This window comes from Salvia hispanica, chromosome 1 (genome assembly GCF_029641045.1).
Source record: "Salvia hispanica isolate PSC_SH4W2 chromosome 1, Shi_PSC_v1, whole genome shotgun sequence".
Taxonomy (NCBI): Eukaryota; Viridiplantae; Streptophyta; class Magnoliopsida; order Lamiales; family Lamiaceae; genus Salvia; species Salvia hispanica.
In genome coordinates this window covers 7,250,402-7,275,263 of record NC_142692.1, presented here as the reverse complement: position 1 = coordinate 7,275,263, position 24,862 = coordinate 7,250,402, and the positions used below count along the sequence as shown (strand labels likewise).

Sequence of the window (24,862 nt, the reverse complement as noted above, 5' to 3'; positions counted from 1 at the left end):
CACCACACACGTAAAGGAATAAAGGAAAGAGCTTCCGTAATGCAATAAAATAAAGAACTATAAATACTTAATAAACAGACTCATAAACGCCACCTTACTACATTATTTTGTCGCCCCTCCTCTTTTCCCGGGCTTGGGACCGGCTGTGGCAGGGAAACCCCAGCACACAGGCAGAGTTACACGACTCTACCTATCCACAAGTATACGTAAAAGCACACGTATAGATTCACTGGACTAAAAAGTTCGTATAGATTCATAAGAGAGCCAACTAGTTCACTTCTTGCATAACCAAGAATCACTAACCAACCCAGCCCCCTATCTACCTCCTTCATGCAAGACTCTATTTCAGCCATCTACTGCCATATCATATATTAGTGCAAAGTCTTAGTATCTCTTTGGTTAATAAGATACAAAAGGGAAAACTGAAGTTCAAAGAAAATGTTGTTCACATGGAGAATCATACAATTTGTTCATCAGCTATATAAGGAAAATTGAACACTTAGTTGGACGATGTTAGTCAGTGAAATCATGGGTTTCTTGTCAGCTTTGAATACATAAGCCGAAGAAAAATGATCACGGTACAAGAAGGAAGGTGAACAGTGAGGTAAATAAGTGAAATAGCTCACCTCAAGCTCCAAGTGAAATTAGTCAAGACCAGTATATCAAAAATGGGTTCCTAATCCTGTCCAACAACAAGACAAAGATAGCCCACCTCAATCTCCGCATTTAACAGAACAAATTTAATTTGTATATCATATCTTCTCTCATAGGGTGAGGCCAAACACAATATCCATGTAACAAAAAGGAACTGATGGAACAGAGTAGAGATAACCAAGCATCAAACTGGAACTGGCTTCCACTGAAGGTTGATTCAGAACCAGCCATTGCTCAGACACTAGAAATTGAGAAGTATAACGATAAGAACAGGGAATGTCTACAAAGAAGATAAAATCTAAAAGATACTATACTCCCTTTGCCATTGTAGAAGCCCAGAACTGCTTTCTCGAAATATTTGACATCTGGAAATTGAAGTGCATAAAAACAAGCAAAGGGAATGTCCAGCAAGAAGATAACAACGTAGAAAAATACTATACTCCCTCTCCATGCCCCCATAAATACTGTCAACTCCAGCATTGAGTATGGATTCGTGTCCAACAGGCAATAGCCAAACCAAGATAGCTCATCTTAAGCTCCACCTTTAACAGAACCAAAATTTATTTGTAAAATCTGTCACAGGTTTAGGCCAGCCACAATATCCAATTTAACAAAAAAAGAAACTGATGAAATAGAGTGCAAATAACCAAGCATCAAACCAGAAATGGCTTCCGCTGAAGGTTGATCAAGAACCAGCCAACAATATGACACTGGAAATTAAAGAGTATAATGATAAGCACAGGAATGTCTACATAAAAGATAACATCTTAAAGATACCATACTATACTCTCTATCAAACCCAGAACCGAATTTCCTATAGAACCATGCAGAGACATCTGGCAATCAAAGAGCATATTAATAAGCAAAAGATAAGTCCAGTTAGAAGATAAATTACTGTAGAAAATTAGAATTGAATGTAAAACAATAAACACAGAAAAATATTATAATGCACTCCAGCTATCACCTTGCAGGACACCAATCTGCCTTTCCTTGAGAACATATTGAACGAAGTAAGAATAAGGCATCTGGAGATATGAATAGCATAGTAATAAGGGGAAAATCCAGCTCGAAGATGAATGGAACACAAAAGTTACTATATTCCCTCTACCACCCTCCGTGAACTCTACAAATACCAACACTGAATATTGGCCCATGTCAAACAACCAGGCGAAGATAGCCCTTCAATCAGCTCCTACTCTGACAGATTCACAAGGAAAAGACCAGCTACAAGATTAAATGACAGCAGAAAAATACTGTACTCTCTCTGCTACCCTCCATAAGCACTATCCTTGCCAGCATCAGAGATGTAACAGTGTCCAACAACCATACAATGACAGTCGCACTTAAGCTCGTACTTTGACGGAGGCAATTATTTTCCCTGTCACGTGTCACTGAATGAATACAAAAACAACACTATAAACATCTAAGTAGCAAACGAAAAACTTATAGAACAGAGTAAAGATACTCGAGCATCAATCAAGAATTGCCTTCCAATGTTTACTGTTGAAGGTTGATTAAGAACCACAAACACTCAGATAATGGAAATTGATCATGAGGGAAGTCTATATAGAAAAAAATAGTAGAAAATAATACTATACTATACCCCCTCTGCCAAACAGTATAAACAAAGAACGGCCTTCCCTTAAAAACTGATAGAACAACCCAAAGATCAGACATCTGGAAATTGAAAGTAAGTAAAGAGAAAGCTCAGCTAGAAGATAAATGACAGGATAAATGTCACCCTTCATAGACACCATAAATGCAAGCATCAGAGATTGGTCCACTTCAACAACCTGCGACAAAGGCTGAAATCAACATACACATAATAGGTAAACAAACAGATTAAAGGGAACAGTTAACCAAGCATCAAAGTTCAAACTAGAACAGATCTAAAGGGAAAAATTAACCAAGCATCAAAGTTCAAACTAGAACTGCCTTCCAGTGAAAGCCTGATGAAGAAGCCACCCAATGGTCAGAGACTGGATATCAAAGAGAACAACAATAAGGGCGGGAAGGTCTAGGTAGAAGATAAGAGGTAGTGAAATAACACAATACCATACTCCCTGTCACAATGTAAAAACCCAGAACTGCCTTCTGTTGGAAATTGAAGTGCCCAAATATCTAACATCGAACCTGAAGAGCATAACAATAAACAAAGGAAATGTCCAGCGAGAAGATAAACAAAAGTATAAAATACAATATACTCCTCCTGCCACCCTTCATAAACTCAGTCAACGCCAGCATCAAATATTGGTACATGTCCAACAGACAGACCAAGAAAGCCCTCCTTAGGCTCCACCTTCAATGGAACTAAATTTATTCTGTATCTCCCGTTACATGTTGAGGCCAAACCCGATATCCATGCAACAAAATGTAACTGATGGAACGGAGTAAAAGTAACCAAGCACCAAACTAGCTTCCACGGAAAGTTGATTAAGAACCAGCCAATGATAACACACTGGAAGTTGAAGAGTACAACAGTAAGCACCGGGAATGTGTACGCAGAAGATAAAATCTACATCTGTGTAACAAACAAAATACTGATGAAACAGAGAAAAGATAATCCAGTATCAAACCAGAACTCTCTTCGTGAAGGTTGATTAAGAACTTGCCAACGACAGAAACTGGAAATTGAAGAGTACAACAGTAAGCATTGGAAAGGTCTACATAGAAGATAAAACACAGTAAACAAAAAACACTGTAGTATACTCCCTCCATTGTAAAAACACAGAACAGCATCTCTTGAAAACTGATCGAACAGACCAAAGAACAGACATCTGGAAATTGAGGAGCATACCAGTAAGCAATGGGAAAGTCCAGCTAGAAGATAAATGACGATAAAAAAAATACGATACTCCCTCTGCCAAGCCTCAAAAACACTACAATGCCATCAAGGCATCAACAGTTTTTGTCCATGTCCAACAACCAGGCCCAGATAGCCTAACCGTAAGCTCCAAGTCTAACAGAATAAAAATTTATTTTGCATCTTCAATGAAAGGAGGAAGAACAACAACAACAACAACAATAATAAGCACAGGTGCATCTAGGAAGAGGATAAAATGTAGCAGAAGAAGTACGATAATATACTTCCCTTCCACTGCCACATAATAAAACGTGAGAATCACCTTCCCTTTATTACTGATAGAACCACACATGTAACATACATCTGGAAATTGAAGAGAAGTCAGCTAAGCAGCGGAGAAGTCAGCTAGAAGATAAAAACGTTATAGAAAATTACTGTACTCAGAGATGTGTATGGAATTAAAAAAATTTGTCCTGTGAGGCCAGAAACATTACACACTTCTATGTAAAAAAAAGAAACTTATAAAACAGAGTAAAGATACTTGAGCTGTTGAGCATCAGCAAGAACTGCCTTCCCATGAAAACTGCCTTTGGGTGAAGGTTGATTAAGAGCTACCCAACCCTCAGATACTGGAAATTGAAGAGTACAACGATAAACACAGGAAATATTAGACAGGGGAAAGTCTAGGTAGAAGATAAATGCTATTAGAAAAGTACACTATACTATACTCCCTTGTAAAAAACAAGAAAGTCTTCTCCTGAAAACTGGTAGAGCAATCCAAAGATCAGGCATCTGGAGGAAAGAGCATAATAGTAAGATAAGGGAAAGCACAGCTAGAAGATAAATGGCAGGAGAAAGGCCAGCCTTCATAAACACCATAAATTTTCAAGTATCAGAGATTGGTCCACATCAACGACCCGCAACAAAGGCTGAAAACAACATTCACATATAGGTAAATAAACAACCATTTCACATAAATAAGTTACCAAGCATCAAGCCAGAAAAATTGACTAAACATCAAACAAAAACAGATTAAAAGACAGTTAACCGAGCATCAAACATGAGCTGTCTTCCAGTGAAGCCTGATGAAGAACCCACCCAAGAGTTAGAGACTGGATATTAAAGAGAAAAACAACAAGGACGGAAAAGTCTAGGTGGAGGGTATCAGGTAGTGAAAACAATACCATACTATACTACTATACTACACTCCCTCTGTCAAACTGGCAAAGCCCAGAACTGCCTTCTCTTGGAAACTGAAGAACCAAAATAGCTGAAATCAGGAAATTAAAGAGCATTACAATAACTAAAGGAGATGTCCAGCAAGAAGATAAACGACAGTAGAAAAATACTATACTCCCTCTGCCACCCTTCATAAACTTAGTTAGTGCTTATCCAATATTGGTCCATGTCCAACAGCCAGACCAAGCTAGCCCACCTTAAGCTCCACCTTCAACAGAACCACAACTTATTTTGCATCTCTTGTCAAATGTTGAGGCTCAGCACAAAAATAAACTGATGAAACCAGTAAAAATAACCATTTCATCAGTAAAAATAACCAAGCACCAAACCAGGAGTCGCTTCCGCTGAAGGTTGATTAAGAAACAGCCACTGGTAAGACACTGAAATTTGAAGAGTATAACGATAAGCACCGGGAATGCCTATGTAGAAGATAAAATCCAAAATTATACCATACTATACTCCCTCCGCCACCCTCCATATACACTATCATAGCCAGAGATGACTCGCATACCAAACAATCTATTCCAATTTATTTATGGAGACACTGGGGAAAAAACGCCCCACACCAAGTCAGGGAGTCAGCTACTTTTGGCATAAGGCTGATGGACGGAAATCACGAAATGTGATCTGCTCACTTGAACATCCACATATACATCCATGGCCAGAGAAGAGGAAACAATGAGTAAATTAATCTTCCAACAACTGCCATAAGTATCAAATTTGGAGAATAAATGGAAAATTTTCACAAAGACAGAGAGACAAAATTAGCCTTCTAACTCTGAAAGATCACGAACTAACAAATCGATTGCACTACATAAACAAACGAAAGTGAGCCCCGAGAACCAATATGATATATAAAGACCGTCAAAACTTGAACCATTACAGTCATAGACCTTCAATCGTCGAAAATAACCAAATAATACGAATCGAAGAGGAATCACAGCAAACGAGATTTATAAATCAGAAACTTCGACAGTAGATTGATCAGAAACACATCTATCCTCGCCGCCATACCAGATTGGGAGAGGTTAAGAGAAATCGCACTACACGGAGAAAGTAATCCAATCGATTACACAAAACCTAATCGCCAATCTAAATCGCAGCACAAAACCACATGATATAAACAAATATGAAATCAGAAAGCTGAAGAAGTATAGGTTGATGGTTTGGGGAATTTACCAATGGTATGACAATATATATAGATGGAGTTGGCGGCAGATGGACGGCAGGGATTAATTGGATCAAAATAAGTTGGCTTATATAGTAAAAATTCAATTATTTGTAGGAAAAGCCGAAAAGGTAACACGTTCAAAACACATGATATTTTTCCTTTTCTGACAATAGGATTATATCATTAGAGATTTAAATATAATTTTTATGCCATTTTTTCCTTTTATAAATACGCCCTTTTTTGGTAGGGGACAGACCATTCAAAATTATCAATTCATCATTTAGGCAACTATATTAGTATTCTTAGTAGTACTATTTGTTTTTTCATTGTCTTAGAATTCTAATTTTTATTCCGTTAGAGCATCTCCAATAAAAAAGGATAAATAAAAGAGGTATATCATCTATATACCTCCTCAAAAAAGTGAAATATATCCTTCTAAAACGAAACATAACCAAAGAAAAAAGTTATACAGAAAGATAAATAATTTTTTAAACATAAAATAATAGTACAAAATGCTTTAAAAAAATATAAAGTGTGATACCTTCTCAAATACCTTCTCCATTGGAGAATGGTTTTTCATGAAATGAAGGCAAATATGATAGTTATAAAATTTTACCTCTCCATTGATGGAGAGGTAAAGATACCTCTTCAAAATGGGAAAAGGTATAATACCTCTCCATTTACTCGTCCTCTTGGAGAATGATTTTCTATAAGAAAAAGGTAAATATGGTAGTTATATAATTTTACCTCTCCATTTACCCCTCCCCTTGGAGATGCTCTTAGCGCTCATATAATAATAAATAATTGAGGGAACATCTTTTTTAGTCCATGAACTTTGTCAAAGTATCATTTTATATCCGTAAACTTTGAAAATATCATTTGAGGTCTGCCAACTATGGGTTAATATCAATTGAAGTACTTTTGTACTATTTCCAAGATTTTCTGGACGAAAATACCTTCAATATTTTTAAGGGTATATATTTTTAATAAACTTATGTTATACTCATATTTTTTATAAATATCTTTATTATATGTTTTTGATGAATTTTCTAAATATAATTTGACCTTCAATATTATCACTTAATTTTATGACATGCAAGAAAAGATCCTTATTCAATTTTCTATTATTAAAAAAAAAATTTATTCAATTAAAATTCTTTAATATAAAAAATTGAAGAAGCAATTTTACTTTCATGTCACAAAATTAAGTGATAATATTGAAGGTCAAATTATATTTAGAAAATTCGTCAAAATTATATCGTAAAGATATTTATAAAAAATATGAGTATATGATAAGTTTATTAAAAATATATACCCTTTAAGGTATTGAGGGTATTTTCGTCCAGAAAAACTTGGAAATAGTAAAAAAGTACTTCAAATAATATTAATCCATAGTTGATAGACCTCAAATGATATTTTCAAAGTTCACGGACCTAAAATGATACTTTGGCAAAGTTCGTGGACCAAAAAAGATGTTCCCTCTAAATAATTAAGTATTCTTGTTTCATTTTTATCCTGATATATAGATTGAATTTGTCTCCAAATTCACTTCCAATAAAATATATTATAATCGTCCACGAATAAGAGTATCATTTATTTTTACACAAACTTTAAGTAATGTTAAAAAATTGGTGGATAAAAGGTATCTGAATCTCCATTGCTATTTGACGTGTTTGATAAGATAATAATACTAAAATAGATAATTATATTTGGACATTTCTAATTGTTTAATATCATATTTAAGCTTAACTCAAAGCTCAATATTAGACAACGGTCCGCTTTATCTTGCCAAAATTATAACTTTAACCATGTTTATATAACCTACTAATTTTTCAAGTTATGCCGTTGTAGTATTAAACTACTATACAAATTTAGATAATTTCTTTTCTACTCCCTCTGTCCACGAATAAGAGTCTCGTTTTTCTATTTTGGTCCGTCCACGAATAAGAGTCTCGGTTCATAATTACCATAAATGGTAAAGAGACCCCACATTCCACTAACTCTTTCCACTCGCATATTATTTAAAACTAATATATACAAGTGAGACTCTTATTCCACTAACTTTCTTCGACCCACTTTTCTTAACACTTCTTAAAACTCATGTCATTTAGAATGAGACTCTTAATCGTGGAAGGAGGGAGTATCAAACAACACAGAAAAAAATCTTATATCTGCATATCTTGGCATTAAGCCTGTATTTCTTAGCTTGTTTTACATAACTTCTCAGCTCTCGTGTCTCACCTTTCTATCAAACGGGTTCTTAGTTTTAAATGAAATATGAGTGAAATAAGTTAATAGAGACTGATAAAAATAAAACGAGACTTCTATTTATAAATAGGTCGAAATGAAAAAACCAAATTTCTATTTGCGGCAGAGGGAGGGCCTATGAATAAATGAAATAATTATTTCACTCTTAGCTCATTTAAGTGAACAAGGGAGGGCTAATGATTATGCGTGCCACCAAAATTTTTGTTGTATATCTTCGTGCTATCGATTCTCACAAAATTTGGGTTGGTATATGTCTAAATTAATTTTAAGATACATGGTCTTGGATTAAAACATGTGCCACAATGTATATTATAATTATTTTTATTTGTACAAATCTAAAAATTTAATGAAAACATAAAACTAATACAAAAAATTTCATATAAAAGAGCGTGTCATATATTAGAGGAACTAGAGTTATGGAATAAAGTTTACACATAGTTTTTTTCCGAAAGGGTAAACAAATAGAGTAGATTTTTTTAAGAGCAATGTCATGACTAAATTATTTAGATTCATCATTAACCACTTTACCGCTAGGGCTACACACGTATACATTGTTAGTAATGACAATTCTACAAGCAGAAATAAAGGCAAGATGGAACAATATGAGAATGAAGGAAAACATCTTGAACATGAATTAGAATGAATATGATAAATATCGTGTCTTCCTTATATAGTCCACCCGTTCAAAAGGTTTCAATATCTGTTGTAACTCTACACTGACGCTATATTACTTATATAGTCTACCCTAACAGCTTTTCAAGTCTTATAGCTCTACTCCAACTCTACACCAGAGCGCATTTTTCTGTATGTGTAGCGCAATTTTTAGTGAATTTATATGTGCTTCTCTCGTGCTCCCCAAACTATAGCTTTTCAGCTCTCACCTAGCAAACCATATTAGTAATATGACTAAATCTTCACTCTCGCATTTAAATTTTTTTTTAGTTATATATTTCAGTGTTTATACATACATTTAACTTGTAACTATTTTAGTTAATACTTTAAGTAATTGATTTTATTATTTCACATTTAAGGTATATATCAATGTACTACATAGTTGGAACTTGGAATCGTGTGAAATAGATTTTCTTTTTTTTGCATAAACAATTGTGTGAAATAGATAAATCATAGCGTCTTCATTTCAAACAAATACAAGGCTCTCGTAAAAAACAAAAATATTTGTAGATACTTCTTCTAGTAGAGCCCCAAAAAGATACTACTCCCGAAATTCTCCATATCTTTCCAATGACTGCCGTTCTGCTTACCTCTAAACAAAACCCAATGTATTGAGCGTCATTTTGTTTCTTTCCAAATAACGCCTGCAGCTTCTTTTTCATCTCCTAAATCTATAGATCTGGAAGGGGGCATGAATTTTCCAGTGGATCGTAAGGCTAAGGATATTTGGTTCCTCCTGGTGGTCCAAGGGATCGACCTACCCCTCCCACCGCAAGATCCACAACTGTCAGGTTCTGTTAAGCATGTTAAGTGTACTGTATGTGTTGTCCAAAAGAACATATGTCAAAAATGTTATACTACGATACAACATGGGCAAAAGGGGCATTATGATAATTCCAACAATGAAAGCAGTAATATTTTCTGTAACTGGAAAACTCATCAATGCCGCCCCTCCTCTTTTCTCCGGGCTTGGGACCGGCTGCGCTGGGGGCAAACCCCATCACAGGCAGAGTTACACGACTCTACCTACTACTACACATACAATGCAACAAGCAAGCAAGCATCTAGAAGCATCAAATACGAGTGATGGCATATTGGCATGGTAAAGACCGGGCCACTTAGAACAAGTATGCAAACAATAATAAATTGCAACACATAGGAATTAGGACTGATTTTAGGATTTCATTTAAGGATGACACAGCCTAATAAGCTTAATTCTTTTATACAGGATTTGCTATTGTCAATCTACCCTGACTAGGACTCGATTTCAAAAATAAGATGATTTTCAAGATGATGTACAATATTCTAGGATTGTGAATATATTAAGTCACTACCTACCCAACATATATGAAATAAAGGCTTGGGAAAACATGCTCCAAAGAATAATTATTAATAAGCAAAAGCAAATGTAAAACTCGAAACAAGTTGTCAACACATGCAAGCTGCATATACAACCAACCAAAAGAAGCAAACACCTAATCAAGAAAAAGAAAGGGAAGAAAGATTGGAAGGTAAAGCATTCTTCATTACTCACTGATTATTACCACATGAGAGGGATCACAACAATAGCAAATACTCAACCTTAAAAGGCAAATTTAGAACATGATACAAAATAGGCAATACTGCAAAACTCAATAAAAAAACAGGATTACCAAAAGGATTACAGGTCGATGGAAAGGAATATATGTACATTTTATATTATCATGAATAAAAATATAATCCTTATTGATCTTTTTAAAGTTCTGTTGCATAATTCTTGATATGCTTGCACTAAAGTAACATGAACAAGCATGCAATGAAACCGCTAAGAAATGACCTGAAGATATCAAAACAAACAGCATTTTATTTCCACTATAGTGCTTCAAGATAGCAATCAGCAAGCAAAAGATGTATTACAATGTTGCAAGACCTACTAGAAGTCAGCATAAACATTTTGTTTCCGCTATACATAGTGCTTCAAGATAGCAATTAGCAAGCAAAAGATGTATTACAATGTTCAAAGACCTACCAGAAGTCAGCATAAGCATTTTTTTTCTACTATACATAGTGCTTCAAGATGGAAATTAGCAAGCAATAGGTGTGTTACAATGTTGAAAAGCCTACTAGAAGTCAGCCTAGGCATGATTCTGAGTTGAGAACCTTCAAACCAGAAAAAGCAGGTCCACAGTAACAAGGATATTAAGGACAAGAAATAAAACGACCACGAACTGTCATGCTTGATGAACCAACAGAAGCTTCTGATCAAACAATGTACTAACCAAATCAATTTGAGTAGCAAAAAAGAAGCATCTGATCAAACAATGTCCTACACCACTCCCGCCTCTCTATCATAGCATCAAGTCTGATTCATCAGCCAAAAGTTTCACTTGGTGTATGTGCAAAAGCAGACCAGAGAAACCATGGCAGCAAACGTAATAATCACATATTCAAGAGAAAAGATCACTGCAGACAAAACTCAAGAACCCATAGGAGAAGGATAAGTTGGACACCCAGGACAAAAAATACCTAAATATGATGCAGTCCATGATCTAGCCACAACTTTCTGTTAGCCACAAAAGTCCACCACCTCGCCAAACGACCAAACCTCTGGAAATTAAGGAGCATGGCCATAGATAAGCATAAAAACAATGTAGAAGACAAAATGGAGCATAACAGCTACTTCACTCCCTCTGTCACAGAGTCCATTTGAGCATTCATTGCAGACACCAAACAAAGACCGCCAAGCACTTTTAGATATGGTGGGAGCCAGAGCAAACCACCACAACAAATGTAAGGATGTTCCATTATGTACGGAAATATTGAAACGATAACCTTGAACAGATATATGAAAAACTTCTGACGACCTCCAAATGAACAAAAAGACGGACCTAATGAAGTGAACACAGCCAATCTTTCACTAGTAGCACATTGATCTCACACACATTGCCAGCATAGGGATCACAAGGTGAGGAAAACCATCATGTCAGCTTTTAAAGCAAACAGGACAAGGCTAAGAAGAGAGATCAAGCTCACCAAACATCCCAGAAAAGGGAGCCATTGATTCCACTCACTCAAAGCTGCAAATCAAAACTATATGTACGAATGAAGAAAAGCTGCTATTAGTAGTGATAATTTTGCATTATCAACTGTATCACATATCCCTAGAAATCAGTGCTCCGCCATAATCCACATTAAACTTGGATACCTACGCCGTAATCCACATTAAACTTAAAACCTACGCAAAATTACTGAATGTAGTAGCCATGTACCCATAGTCCACAACTTCAAAACACTGCTGAAAATGACTGAATGTAGACATGCAGACTTGAACACCGTAACTGAGCATAATGACAAGACCCAACAAATGCTGAACCTTGCTCTGGTTAGAAGCACAACCGAGAAAGTTCGGATTTCCTGCCTTCAAAGGGGTCAAACAAAAGGGTATATTCTAACATGAAATTTTTCATTAAATGGAAAGGGGCAAGCCTGTCGAACCAGATCTATGCATTGTAACCGACAAGGAACAACTGGATGCCAATCCTCTGAAAATAGAGGAACAAAAAATAAACATAAATAAGGCTAGTAACAGAACATAAGAAAAACTGTAGCACATAATTAGCATCAGTCCTAGAAATATAGGTGATTTGGAATGTAGAAATGCAGATGCAAAAAATGAAGGCTAGTAGAACAGAACATATGAAAAATAAATAGCCCTATAACTCCAGAAGAACAGCTCTAACATAAGATTAATCATAACTTACTTTTTTCTTTAAAATGTTTCATTTAATTCTCCAGAAAAATTTCATTTTGGCTTATCCCACAAACTTTTTGAAGCAATATCTTACTCTACTGATTTTCTTAGCCCATTATCTTCCCACTTTTTGGTACTTTTTGTTCTTTGCATCACCTGCCACAGGCGTGAAGCAGAAAACAATATCCACACCACAATATGAAAAAATAAAAGCAGATGAGATGAAGCAGAGGAAACCAATTACCAAACCAGAACAGAACGGACTTCCAGTGAAAACCATTTAAGACCCATCAAAAGATAAGATCTGGAATATGAAGGGTATAACAATAAGCAATAAGAAAGTCTAGATAGAAGAAAAATGAAAAAGATAAAATATATGCTCCCTCTGTCAGCATCCAAAACATTACAGAGATGCCAGCATCAGATATCTTAAGATCCTACTTGGATTGCACCATAACTCAACATCACCTGTCACAGGATGAAGAAAGAAGCAACCATATCTACAACCACATTGACGTACAAAGTAAAGTGAACCAAGCATGAAAACCAGAACTGCCATCTTATGGATACTGATAGAGAGCCACCCCAAGATCTCTGGATATTAAAGAGCAAAACAGTAAGTAAGGGGAAGTTCTACGAGGAGGAAAAATGTTGTAAGGTAATATACTACTCCCTCTACCACCCTCCATAAACATGATACATCAATGCAAGAACGGAGCCAGCGGAACCACAAGATCAAACAGCGGAATCATAATTTACTCTCAGTTTCTCCTGTCAGAGTGAGTCAAAAAAACCAATATCCATATCCATATAGAAAATGAAGTTGATGAAACTGCGCAAAGGGACAAGCATCAAACCAGAACCGCCTTATGATGGAAACTGACCAAGAACCTCACAAAGATCTCTGGAAATTGATAAGGATAAGGATAAGCAAGAGGATAATCTAGGTGTAAGGTAAATGATGTAGAAGAAACACTATACTCCCTCTGCTACTATATCAATGCCGGCATCTAAAAGTTCATGGTTTTTCCAATAACAGGATCAAGATAGCCACACCATAAGATCCATTAACTCGGATGGAACCATTGATTATTCCTATCAATCCCTGTCACAAGGTGCGAGAAAACATCTCCATATCTACATAATAACCCAAAAAAGGTACCATATGACTCGCTCAAAGCTGCTAATCAAATAACGGGACATCAACCGAAAAATGAAATGAAACTAATAGTAATGATATTATTATAACACTGAAAAAAAAACATATTTTTTGTCAAACCTTCATGTAGATGACTTCACTTGTCACTATCAGTCAGGACAAATGCACTAGCACTGGAAAATTCCCAACAAAGCACAACAGGATATATTAGCACCAAACACTAACACGAATATATACCTGATTTAACAGTATAATTAGGAATCCACATAGCACTCTGCAAGCTAGATTTGATGGATGAAAAATCACAGAATTGTTAATTTCTCAACGTTAGCTATGCCAAAAAATGATTTGATATATGATTTATGAGGGCAAGTAAAAAGGGATAAGCTTGTCAAACCGGATCTCTCCATTGTCAAAGACCTAGAACCACCTAAAAGTCAACCTCTGAAAAGAGAGGGACAAATATATGCAGAGGGGAAACAAGGAGAAAAATATAATAGACATGAGACCACCACTACACTCCCACATCAGCACTACATAAACAGACCAAATTAGCTGCAGCTTGAACTGTTGAACAGATATCAGTTAGACAGATCTGAAGTTGCTAAATAGTAATAAACCCAAATGAAAGAAAATTAGAAAAGGGGAATTTAATAAGCCAAAACTTAAATTGTAAGATACTTATCTGGGCTGAAGCTTCTAAAAAGCCTAGGATATAAATGCTAGATGAATCAGGGGTGGCCATCCTATGGAATCAAACCAAAATGAATGAAATATGACAAATTGGTGAGAGCATATATTCCAAACGACACTGAAAAATGAAGAGACGGAGAGAGGGAGTAAAGTGCATCACATACCTAAAGACCTCAAAAAGACTGAGAAATATAGAACTGAAAAACTAATTACGAATGGCAACATGAACTAGTAAATGTTTGAATATATTTGGTGGTAAAACCAAGACACCGTGAGTTAATGGGCATGAGAACAGCACACAAAAACAGGGGGAAATACCGCTCAAATAAAACAGAAAGAAATCGCACGCTTAAGCAGTCCCCCAGTCACTAAATCTAGCCATCTGCAACCCTCCTCAACAATTCCAATCTGCAATTTAAGGTTATGCAGACACCAAGTCAAGGAAACAGCACCTTTGGCATAAGATTGACGGACGAAAATCAGGGAAGATAAAATGCCGAAAAAAAAATCATGAACGTCGTCTTGAAGATGCACATCTGACCAGCTGAAGACGACATAATAAGTAAACACATCAAACCATAGGCGCTTCCAAAAACTGCCAATAACCATCAAAACCGATAGATCACGAGCTCGAGCTACCCAGAGGATTTCCCCCCTACAGATACAAACGAAAGTAAGCCCAGGAAGTATTCACGGATGAATATATCATAACCTAAATAGACCATCAAAACTTGAAACGATAACCGCTTTTGATCTTCAACCATTGCAAACAACCGAATAGATCAAATCAGCTGAAGAATCTACAGAAAATCACAAACATCAAAAGTAGATTGAACCATCCGCTAGAACGTCTATTATCGCGAGTTCGTTAGGAAGGTTAGTAGAATTCCGATGGAAAACACAACCAGATCACCAAAGTTGCAAGAATCAACGCAAATTAGACGACAAACCAACAATTAACTCGAGCAAACACGAAAACAGAAGACGGAGAACGGCATAACGAGGATTAGATCAGATTAGGGATGGTTTTGGGAATGAGAGAAGGCGTGTTATTTATAGAGAGACTTGGGGTCGATGGACGGTCAAGATTGATCCGATCAAACAATGTCGGTTAAGAGAAAGTAATTAAATAATTTAATTATGGAGTATTAAATTCCGTGTGTGGGTGGAATTGGGCTACGTGGATGGTGAGAAACGCGGAGAGAGAAAAAACGCGTCAATGTTATACAACTGGCAAAGTAGGCGTGTCACGTGTGAGATAAGCCGAATTGGGCCGAGTTTGACTAGGCCTTTTATTAAGTAGTCTTAGCATAAAATTAGCTCCAAATTGATTTATAAATCTCTATTCAATTTTAAGATTTCATTATTTTTATTACTATTATTTAAGTTTTGCATAATATATAAACTGGAATATTTGAAAGATTATAAATAAAACAATCAATTGTCACACGATTTTTAAAATAAAATTATAATTTTTAAATTACTAGACTAAGAATAAAAAAAGCTTCTTAACACAGCACCCATAATTGTAAATTGTAAATATAGTAAAACTAAAATTTTGGTATCAATATGTATTTGGAGAAAATAATAATAATAATAATAATAATAATAATAATAACTCTATACATATTTAAAGTAGGGTTGGCAAATCATGCGTGTTAGGTCGTTATCGAGTCAACATGTTAGTGACACGACCCAATAAGGACAAACACGAACGCGACTTGTTAAGAGAACACCAAAGCCGAACACGAACCCGACTTGTTACCCTCAAATTCGAACATGGCACGAACCCGACACAAACCACATTAGGTCAATACGACACAATAACAACACGTACATAATAAGACATTATAACAACACGGCCTGATAACAACTGCCCTTAATTAACAAAACCTAAAATTTGACTACAAAATCTGATCTAATGAGCAATAACATCAATAAATTAAGGGTTTTTGTCTTTAAAACCCAAAAACTTTCACCAAATTCCGGTTTTTTCCACGAATGATGAGATTGGTTTTTAAAACCGCGAACTTTCACAACGTTTGCTATTTCCCAACCTGACCTGAATAGCACATTTGAGAACGATTTGTGCGGACGATTTTTGACGACGATTTGTGAGGATGATTCTGAAGATGAAACCCTAACACCCAAAATTGATTCGCCTACCTGAGGAACGACTGAATTCGAAATGAAGATGAACAAATTCTGACTGAATTCGAACTGAATTCGAATCTGACGATTTCGTTTAGGCTTTACGAGATTTTGATTGATATTGATCATTTAAGTGTTTTAATTGTGATTGAGGGTAAAACGACGCCGTTCAAGGGTCATAAAACCGACGTCCATCTCATTTTTGCGGCTGTACACGTTGGACAACTTCTGCACCGGAAATGTGTTATTCGGGTCGGGTTGGAAAATAGCAAACGATGTGAAAGTTCATGGTTTTAAAAACCAATCTCATAGTTCGTGGAAAAAACCGGAATTCGGTGAAAGTTTTTGGTTTTTAAAGCCAAAAACCCATAAATTAATAGCAACAAAATCAAACAAAAAAATATATCATTTTTAGAATACTACTCCCTCCGTCTCACTTTAGGATTTTCATTTGAGTTCGGCATGAGCTTTAAGAAATGTAAAGGGAAAGTTGGTGGAAAAAGATATTGGAATGTGTGTCCTACTTTTATATTTGGAGTCTCATTCATTGGCGGCATGGGTTTTAAGAAGTGTTAAGAAGAGTAAGTGAAAAAAGTTAGTGGAATATGGGTCCTACTTGTGTATATTAGTTTTAAATGAAATGTGAGTGGAATAAGTTAGTGTAATGTAGGACCCTATTACCATTTATGGTAAAAGTGAACCGGAACTCCTATTACCAGACATACTAAAATGGAAAAACGGGACTCTTATTCGCGGACGGAAGGAGTATTAGTTTTATAATAAAATGTGAGTACAAAAAGGTGAGTGGAATGTGAGACCTATTACCATTTATGTAATATTTCAACCGGGACTCCTAAAGTGGGACGGAGGGAATAAAATTTAATAATATTATAATATTATTTTTTAACGGGTAATCCAAACTCGACACGAACACGACATGATATATTCGTCTTCTTAATGGGTCGACCCGATGGGGCACGAAACTAATAAGAATACCCCAAGCCCATTAATTTCGTGTAGATTTATATCGGATTATCGTGTTGTGCCAAAAAATGTCAGCCCTAATTCAAAGCATGGTGACTGAAAAAACCATTCACTCATTGACCCAATTTGCGACTATCCCTCGTATGCCATTGATGACCATATGTAGATGATGAAACTACTGAAACATGAAATATTTTACAAACTTTAAATATATTCTAATAGGAATGTGATCAAATGTAAACCTTAAATATTGTACAAACTCCAAACTATGTTCTAGACTGTTAGAAAATATCAACAAATGATAAAACGATAGCAACAAAAAATGTCAACACAATGTCAACGGTTGATGTTGTGTTGACATTGTATTGACATTGTATTGACATTGTGTTGACATAAAAATCTTGAAATTTTACACTGTGTTGATATTGTGTTGAAAAGTTTGAAATTTGTACAATATATGAGTTTGCATTTTATCACTGCCCTATTCTAATAATATTAAGGGGTAACTACTTCTAAAGTCACGAACTTTCCAAGAATTCCGATTTTTCCCACGAACTTTAAAAAAGTTCGTGTAATGTCACGAACTTTATAGTTGGTTGTCGTTTTCCCATATCGGGTTTTCCGGCAGCGTAGGTCGTCACGTGGATTATTTTTCTAACGTGGCAATGACATGATAAATTTTTTTTACTCCCCAATCCAACTTAACCTAATTTATAATTTTACCCAATTTTACCTCCTCAATTTCTCACTTCACGCCACCTAACTGAGAGAGAGAGAGTAGCGATTCAACAACGACCGACGACTCTTAGCCGCCGTCGAGCCGCACGAGCAGCAGCAGCACAGGAGACGCAGAAGGATTGCAACAGCTATTCACCTTCCATGGTGCCAAACCCATAAGTCTCTCCCACCCCCATTCACTGAAAATTTCCGTTCCCCCTAGTGTTTATGTTTACAAATTCATGTGGTATGGAATGAGATAAGTTGGTCTTTTGTTATTACTTCAACTTTGGTAAATGCAATTTTGCAAATATATATTTGTTTATTGCAAATGGTGGGCTCTCTGATTCTGCACTATGGGGCATGAATTAAGGGAATTTTAGTGTTTATGTTTACATATTGTTGGTCCACACGGTATTGGAATCTGAATTTGTATATGACATGGTCTCCATTTATATAAATCAAAGACGACATTTTTTTGGGAATCTGGATTTTTACTACTGTCCCCATATATTTGGTCCCATTGGCATCGTTTTGCTCAATATTTGTCGGATTCTAGTACATTTTGACTACTGCCTCGTTCAAATTGCTACTGCTCTGTTGGTTTTTTTGTTTATTTTAATTGCAATTTTGCTTTTTTAACCATACCAGGAAGCCATTTGGCATTGTTTTTCATCATGGAGGAAATTTTATTCCAGATTGGAAGTTTGAGAAATATATAGGTGGGGAAAGGTCGGTAGCAAGTGGGTTTGATCCAGATAGGTTTGGCTTCTTTGATTTGGTGGATGAACCGAGGAAGTTAGGGTTTGAGAGATGGAGTAGGCTTTCCTTTGAGAAGCCATGGTTAGTATACCAAGTTCATATAAAAGGTGATGCATAGGTTATGCAAATGATATCACTTCTAAGCCAAGTGAGAGCACAAATTTGTAATGTTTATATTGTGGATGGGAGGAAGTGTGAGGAGCCGCTAGTGGGAGACAATTCTATTGGCGGGAGAAGTAGTGTGCTGTACAGTATGGGCGGTGAAGGCATGAAGCAAATTTTTATTGGATCCATCATACAGTCGAAGGTTGAGTCTGTTGTGAAGAGAAACAATCAGTCTATAACAAGGAAGAAGAAAGCTGCTATGAATGATGTGAAGATGAAAGGCGTTGAAAAGTTTGTTAAAAAAACTGTGGATAAGAGTGTTCAAAAGAGTATGTGCCAATCAGTAAAGAAGTCTGTTGTTGAACATGTGAGTGGTAACTATCCGACATCCTCTTTCAATGCATCTTTCACTGAATCTGCGGGCGAAGGGGTAGGTGAGGGCATGAGAGATGGAGCTGGTGGGGACGTGGGAGATGGAGCTGATGCGGCCATGGGAGAGGGAGTAGGAGATGTAGATGCGGGAATGGGTGAGAGAGTAATGGAGACAGGTGTGGGACTATTTCATGACAGTGATGAGGATGATGAGAGTTATATACCATCGTGTGGAGATGATGAGACTGACGATGACATAGATGTTGATGAGTTAGTATCTAAAGATGAAGAATACACACAAGGCAGGAGTAAAGTAAAAGAAAAGAAAATCTTTGTTATAACTGATGATATGTTCATTGGGATAGCCGGTGGAGGTTTGAAGAGTGACTATATATCTGAGTACGAGAATTCTAAAGAAGATAATATATTATACTCCGACTCAACAGATTCTGAAGATGAAGGTAGACAAAGGAGGGACAGACATGCTGAGGTGATGTATGATCCAAGGTGTGATCATAAGACACTGAAATTCAGTGTGGGAATGGGGTTTGTGGATGGTTTTCAAGCCAGAGATGCATTGACAAATAATGCAATGGAGAATGGATGACAAATTTATTTCAAAAGGGCAAATAAGAAACAATTTGAAGTTGCTTGTCAAGAGCCTTGCGTTTGGTTTTGTTCTAGAAGTCTGTCTACGAAGGATCAGGCTGTGATAATTAAAAGACTAGAGGGTGATCACACTTGTCCAAGAGCTATGAGGAATAAGATTGTGACCTCTACTTGGATTGCTAGGAAATATTTACATGTCTTTAGGCTTAATCCAACACTTACTTGCAAAGATTTGGGAAGGGACCTAATGGAGAGGTATGCATTCGATGCAACAAAGTGGCGGTTGTATCTTCTTCCAGTGGCTGAGCATAGGAATTGTGCACAGCATATCTATGCAAATTGGAAGAAAACTCACAAAGGGCCAGTACTGAAGCAGTTTTTCTGGAAGATAGTTAGAAGCACATATATGGAGGAGTATGATGGTGCATGCCACGAGTTAGAGAAGGAAGACGGGCAGGCTTATGCTGATTTGATGGACAAGAATCCTAGCAGATTCTGTAAGGCCTTTCTAACTCCGATCCAATGTTCTGATGCAATTCTAAATAACGTCTTTGAATGTTTCAGCTCTTATATCCTTGAGGTAAGGAATAAACATATAATAGATATGCTTGAGGAAATTAAAACTGCATTGATGGAGAGGTTGTATAGAAAGAATATTGAAATTGAGAGTGCTGAGAGGAGTTCAAGCATATATGTCCAAAAATAAGGAAAAATAATTGAAGCTATGGTTTATGAGAGTAGGAACTGCACAACTATTCCTGCAATAGGGGGGAAATTCGAGGTTTAACACTTTCAGGGCATATTTGTAGTTATTCCAACATTGAGGAAGTGTCGTTGTAGGAAATGGGAATTGACTGGCATTCCCTGTGTGCATGGATGTGTTGTGATTAACTTCCTTAAGAAAAATGTGGATGACTACGTCAATGAATGGTTTTCAATGGGTAAGTATAAGTTGGCATATAGGTATGGGCTCCCAACTTTTAACGGGGAGAAATTTTGGCCGATTGCAGAAGGATTGCCTGTTATCCCACCACCTAGTAGGAAGATGCCGAGTAGGCCTAATAAGGTTAGGAGGAGGGATCCATACAAGAAAGACCCAGCAAGACCAAACAGGCTTAGGAAACACATGCCAAATGACTTGTCAGAATTGTTTCCAAGAAGGCCACAACAGTAGGACTTGCAAAAATAATATTGTTCAGCTGCCACCTAAACCAAAGGTAACTGATTTATATACTCATACTCATGTTGTGTACTTAACTGTTCAAACTTCAACCATTCCTCAATTCAACAATTTAACCATTCATTTATCATCCAAACATTCTAAGATAAGCTTATATAAGCTTAGGTAAATGGTAGTGCAGATTCAACAAATTCCATATATACAAAAATTCAACTAACAGCAGATTCAACAAGTTGCATTAACTAATGGCAGATTCAAAAATCACATGTTGCATTCAGATGATGACAGATTTAACTAATGGCAGATTCAACAAGTTGCATTCAACTAATGGGAGGTTCAAATTCAACTAATATCATGTTCAACAAGTTCAACAAAACTGCATCCCGAATTCACAGATTCAACAAATTCAACAGATATACATCCCAAATCGCAAATTGATGCCATAGACGAATGAAATCGACAGCTGTACACAAATTCAAAATCAGATATACACAAATTAAACAAATTCAAAATCGGATGTACACAAATTCCACAAATTTAAAATCCTAAATTGATGCCATAGACGAATGAAACGAATGAAATCGACAGATATACACAAATTCGAAATCGCAAACCCGTCGTTGCTGCTGAATTCGCAAACCCTAGGTTGCTGAAAACGCCAAAGGATGACGGATCTAAATTCCAAATCGGAACGTTGTTTGGGTCATACGATTCTGAAATCTCTGAAGTGAAAGCGGGATGTTGTGAATTTGGGGAATATCGCGTTTGATTCTGAAATTAGGTTGAAATCTCTTATTTGTAAAACTTATTAAAATTTAAAAGGTTGAAATCTCTGAAACGACGTCGTTTCACATATATTCGACAGTTGCCACATAAGATTTCAGGCATGCCCCGTCAGCACTATTTCTGCCGAAAAAACCCCGGGTCGGGCCGAATGGGAAAATTGCAATGTCCGGCAAAGTTCGTGACATTACACGAACTTTTTAAGAAGTTCATGGAAAAAACTGAAATTCTTGGAAAGTTTGTGACTTTAGAAGCAGTTACCCCTAATATTAAACTATTCTTAAATTAATTTTCATATTTGTGCCAAAGTTTGTGGCACAGTACAATTTAAATTCTTTTAAATCGACAACGTCTTTAATAGTAGAATGTACTTGCAAAAGTGCATTAAGTGGTTGACATAAGTGTATGAGTTCAGGTACCGGTATTGGCCCGCATGTCCAGACGCAGGTTGGCAGATTTAAAGTTTCGTATATTTGGGATTGGGATGAAGTCTACAAGTCCAAGTGAGGTCCACGTGTTTGTGTCCTAGTATGGTTTCCACAAAAAACGTCCTCATATGCGTTCGAAGATGCAAGCCACATAAGTCTACTTAATTTTGAACACTAAAACAATGTTGTTGTAATTTAAGGATGCGCGGGCGCCCAATTGTCTTGCTAGATAAACGATACTCTCTTTATTCCTCGTTAGTAAAGTCATATTTTTTGTTGGGATATTCCAACATAATAAAGTCATTTATATTTTGGCGAAAAGATAATTTTTATCATTTATTTTCTTTTTTACTTTATTTTACCAATTGACATATTAAGCATCTATTTTTGTAATATTAGTGAAAAAAAGAACATCCATCAATAAGAAACGAAGGAAATTATATACCATGTGTAATTTAGATAATTTTAATTTTATTAACTTATTCGTTAGGAGGATATCATAAAAGTTATAACATCAAAATCTAGATTAAAAATTAATACGTACAAGTAGAAAATGCTAAAATTTTATTCTTTTACAAACAAATACTAATTCATAAAGTACATCATTTTCTAGAGTTCAAATTCAATATGTATCATATATTTATTCTAAATTCTTTTTATCCAAATCGACATATTCTTAAAATCTTTGTATTAGCTCTAAAAACATCCGTTTCTAATGATAAGGGTTGATAAATAAGTAATAACTAAACTACTAATAATCCAATAATAATCCAATAGAGGAGTGATCAATTGCTAACTCATCATTTAATTGCTAACTACAACTAATTTAAGGCCATAAGATTTTAGAAAACGTGTGGTCTATAATTTGCCACGTGTAATTTTCGTTTTTATTAATAAAATAAAAAAAGATAAAAAAAACGTCAAATTAGGGTTTTAGATGAAAATGTCAATATAGTGTTTCGGAAATATTAACACAATGCTTTGAGAATGTCAACACGATGCTTTAAGAATGTTAACCCATTGCTTATATTGACATTCTACATGTATTATATTGACATATTTTATATAGTATGTTGACATTTCTGCTTTACGAAAAAATTGAAAAATTATCAATTTTTTTTTAAAATTTTTACGTCGGAACATATGCATATATGATATCGTTGGAATCCTTATAAAATTATATTTAATTTGATATATGTTATATGAATTTAAAGTTTTGGAATTTCTTTTAAAAGTTAATTATAACTAAACATGTAGTTAATTGACATTAATACCCCTATTGATATTTTATGGAATTAATTCTATGGCTTTATTGACCGTATTGCTATTTCTTGGTTGATGATCTAGGTCCTTAATTTAAATATTTAATGGCTATTATTTAGTTATAGTTAGCAATTAGGTATTTAGTTAGCAACATAACACTCCCCTAATCCAATATTTGCAGTATTTGTACTCTCGTATGACGTATCAAAAAATTTTATTTTTCATCTATGATGGGACCTGGGAACTTATTAAGTCACAAACGACATTTTGAATCATAACAATTTTTCATATAGCAGTAGGGATGTAATCAATTGCTAACTAATTATCAATCTCAAATTGAGACCAATTTTCAATCATTAGATTAGAAGATCTTGTGATTAATATGATGCCAAGTGTAATATATTTTAAATTTAAATAATTATTAATTAAATTAAAAGGATATTAATGTCTACTTTCTCTCTCCTCAAAATCATCTCAAATCTTTAAATTTACGTAACTCTCTCAATTTAAATTATTTTTTCGCAAAAAATATATCAAATTAAAGATAATTTAATAAGGATTCCAACGAGATCTCAATTGCATATGTTCCGACGATGTTTGGATGATGAAATTTGATAAATTATATTTCAATTTTCGTACATGTTGATAAGCAGCTATTTTCAACAAATGCAACAAAAAATCTCAATATATTGTAGGCAAAATCTTAATATTATGCATGTCCAATCTCAATAAAAATGTGTTGATATTCCAATGTCATATTGTTGATATTTGTAATACACAATGTTGATATAAAAAAACACTCACGAAAATTATCATATGATAACATAATGACGATATTACCCTTTTGTTGATATTTTGTCTACTATTTATTGAGATTTTGTGAGCTTTAATCTCATCCACTCATTTTAAAATCAGGGTAGAAATTTAGTCTTGATTTTGGATTAGGGTGCTAAAAGCATTAGAATAGGACCCTATAGCAGTAACTTGGATCGTACAATTTGAGCTGTGATATATTGATATTAATTCTAATTTAATACTAGTAGTTATTTTTATTTATAAGAAATCTCACTTTTTTAGCCTTAATCAGGAGAATTTAAAAGAGAAAAATGAAGCCGCGTT

General features: G+C 35.4%; 2 long non-coding RNA genes across 4 annotated transcripts; both read right to left on the bottom strand.

Annotated features, from left to right (window-relative positions):
• Nucleotides 1-828: 828 nt before the first annotated feature.
• On the bottom strand, nucleotides 829-5,847 carry LOC148933183 (uncharacterized). Its single transcript, XR_016134346.1, has 2 exons — nucleotides 1,619-5,847; nucleotides 829-1,490 (listed from the first exon to the last, which is right to left on the bottom strand). It is a non-coding gene; the product is annotated as an uncharacterized LOC148933183 (long non-coding RNA).
• Nucleotides 5,848-10,630: 4,783 nt separating this feature from the next.
• LOC125221671 (uncharacterized) lies at nucleotides 10,631-15,473 on the bottom strand. 3 transcript variants are annotated; one of them, XR_016134567.1, is made up of 3 exons: nucleotides 12,632-15,426; nucleotides 12,282-12,328; nucleotides 10,631-12,200 (listed from the first exon to the last, which is right to left on the bottom strand). It is a non-coding gene; the product is annotated as an uncharacterized LOC125221671 (long non-coding RNA). The 3 variants fall into 3 exon arrangements; XR_016134565.1 differs by having other exon boundaries at nucleotides 12,282-15,473; XR_016134566.1 differs by having other exon boundaries at nucleotides 10,631-12,165; nucleotides 12,282-15,473.
• Between the last annotated feature and the right edge of the window lie 9,389 nt (nucleotides 15,474-24,862).